Here is a 3,276-nt window from a genome sequence, read left to right on the forward strand (position 1 = left end):
GCAGCGGGGCCGTGGGGCCATCGCGTGGCAGCCGTGTCCCCCGGCATCTCGTGGCACCCATGGGTGCAGCCAGGGCTCGGAGCCCTTCGGGGTCTGTTTGGTCCCAGCTCCTCCAGGAGTGCGTCCTGCTCCACGGCACCTCTGAGCCCTGAGCTGAGACTCGGGTCTAACTATGCAGGTGTTTTATCTTTTGTCCCGAGGTTTTTCTCTTAGTTCTCCTCTATATTTTTATTTTAGCCATTACTTTTTCCCGGCAGGCCCCACGCCAGCAGCACACACTGCACACTGTGCAGATTGGGGCCTTTTCCTGCTCATCGCCCTATCCGACCCTCCGAGCACCCACAGAGCACCGGGCAGCCTCTGGCCCTCCTCTCTGGAGGACACGGGTCCCTTTCTCCCTGGGTTCGGTCACTTCTGCGCTCCCCAGGTCCCGATAAGCCTCCGCTGCTCACAGAGCTTGGGCTGTACCTATCGCTAACCCCCAGCATTAAAAAAAATCATGACGTTGGCTTAAACCTCTTGGACTTTGCAGCAAAAATGCAGCAATACGTGTGTGGAGCAGGGAGAAGAGCGTCCTGTCCTCCAGGCTTGCTTTACCTGTCCGGACAGCTACGTGGGGTTGGTTTTCTCCCAACTTTTGAGCTAACAGCCACTCTCCTCCTCCTCCTCCCCGTGCTTGAACCACAGCATCAAGGTGGAACCTGGGTGTTGCACGGCTCCAGGTAAAACCCCAGGGCTGCTGATGTGTGGGCAGCAGCCCTTCGTGGCCAGGCTCACGTCCTCATAAGTAAAAAAAAACAAAACAACAAAACCCTCTTAAGCCCTTGAGCAGAAAGGGGCTTCTCTGCTGTTTCCCATGGCCAAGCAGCCGGTGCTGCCCACCCTGGGGTACTGCAGCCCTTCGGGGTTTTCCCTGCTCGCCCCCGGAGTCGGCAGTGCTGCGGAGTGTTGCTGAGGCTTTTGGAAGATGCTATGTAAGGAATCCGTCTTAAAAAGCTATGTACACAATCCAGTGAACAGTATTTACAGGGTAATAAATGTCCCAAGTGGGTGATGTTGGATGGCTGTTTGGGTTTTGTGACAAACACCAGCAGGAAGTTTAAAAAATTCTTCATAAAGGCTTTATATGGGAAAAAAGAAGGGTGAAAAATTGAATTCCTCTGGAAGAGGGGAGCCTGCGGTGGTGGCTTTCCCCCCCGCACCCACTTGTGGGGTGAGAATCTCAGCCCCAGGACCTGCCACGGTGATCCTGGAGCAGCAGCGTGGCCGCTGCCTCCTGCCTGGCCCCGTGTGGTGTTAAACATGGACTCGGGAGAGTCTCAGCCACCCCCCCCAAAAGGAAACGTGCTCTTTGTGGGTGCCACAACCTCCCTCGTTTTAAGAAGGAAGCCCAGCTCTCAGAGGCAGGAAATCATTAATTGCCTTCCACCACTACAAACTGCAGTTGCTCCGCTTTTTCTTTGCCCCCCCCCTCCCCAAAGAGATTTATTTTCGCTAAAAGTGGTACTTCGCTGTTTAAAATGTAAGTTAGTGCTGAGCGAGAGAGGGAGTGGGGATTTGCTGAGATCTGGAGGAGCCGGCGGCACGAACTGGGGCAGGGAGAAAGTACAGAAAGCTCTTAACACATCATTATAAAAAACCAAACGGCTGATGAGGCCGGGTTCATCTGGGGCTTCCACGGGGCCGTATTGTGCTACAGAGCCCCGAGGAGGGGAAGGGAGACAAGGAAACAGCCGGAGCCACGCGGGGGGTTCGGGCAGCTGCCACCCTCCCCTCGCTCCTGCCTCCGTCTCCTCCCAACGCCTCGGCGGGGTGCGAAGCCCCGCGGGACACACGAACACGGGCAGACCGTGGGGTGCGGGCCCTTGCGTGGGGACATGTCGGTGCTGGGACTTGGAGCTGGAAAAAGTTTTGTCGTTGTTGTTGCAAGCGAGCTCACGCCTGCGATGCCCGTGGGGTGCTGGGGAGAAAGTCCTGTCTCCCCCACAGCGAGGAAAGGGCTGGAGGAGTGACCCCACAGCCCCGCGTGGGCTGGGTGGGAGCCTCTGCGCGTGGTGTGCAGCCAGGCTGGACGGAGGAGGACCGGGTGCCACACTGGGGATGCCCCGAGACCATGCTGGGGCAAAAACCACTTCTTCTCCTGCCTCGCCGGCACTTTCAGTGCCCTGGCACCGCTGGTGGCCGCGGGTGATGCTCCGCAGGCAGAGCCACGGCTGGGCAGGCAGCAAGGTCAGCGGCAGGATAAACCTATTCCTGGAGCAGAGCTGCTTGCCACAGTGGGAGGGAGGCATAGGGGATTGTCTCCTCTGAGCTTTAATTCCTGTCACCAGTGGCTGCTGTGCAGGTCACTGGGTGCCCTCCCGGTGTGTGCCCGGTGCTGGGGTCAGCGAGGGGGCTCGGTGGCCGCGCCGGCCACAGGGCTCGTGCTCGGCAAAGGCCTCCGGGTGCCTTCTGTGGCTGCTGCTCTGCGCGGGAGATATTGTTAGATGACAGATGCTGCTGTCAGCAAGAAATCCAGAAAGAAAGAAAGGAAGAAAGAGCGAGCCTCCGCTGAGAAAGCTGGAGGGAAGCCGCCTTCTCCGCCACCGTGTCCCAACCAAACCGGGTTCTCCTGCAGCGCCAGACTGGGGAGGGCCTGGGGACAAACGGACGGGGTGGAAGCCAGGAGCTGTAATTAGCCCAGAGACTCTTGCAGCCACCAACCGCTGTCAGTGCACCATTTTAATTAGGAAAACAAGGGGAAAAAAAGGGGAAGAAAAGAAAAAAGAAAGATCCCAGGAGAGGCTTTTCTTTTCTTCTCTCTTTTGCCAAAGTTTTTGCCGTTCCTGCCCAGAGCGGGAGCAGCCGGAGGGCACCGGCTAATCCTGCCTCGCAGGTCTGGGTCGATGGCTTAGGGCAGGAATCTCTGGTATGTGGGAGCACGGGGACAACAGCCCTCTCGGAAGCTGCGAAGTGGTTCCTGGGGCCTCTTGCTCTGCAGGCTGTTCCCGGGAGGTGTGTGTGTGGGGGAGTTCTGCATCGCTTCCCCCTCTCGCTGTCTGGAGATGCATTCGTGCGGGTCTGCCCGTGGCCCTGTACCTGGGGCAAGTTGCGCAAGAATGGAGGCAAACGTGGCCAAGCCGCTGGCTGGAGCTGGCTGGGACAGCTCAGGTTTGGGCAAGCGCTGAGCACGTCCCACTGTCCCACTGCTGTTGCTGCTCAAGTCCCTCCAAATCTCAGCTCTGGTCCTGCTCTCCGATGGGACAAATCCCTGCGGGGCGGTTTTGCAAGGGGAAG

This window comes from Athene cunicularia, unplaced genomic scaffold (genome assembly GCF_003259725.1).
Source record: "Athene cunicularia isolate RWA unplaced genomic scaffold, athCun1 SCF_32, whole genome shotgun sequence".
Lineage (NCBI taxonomy): Eukaryota > Metazoa > Chordata > Aves > Strigiformes > Strigidae > Athene > Athene cunicularia.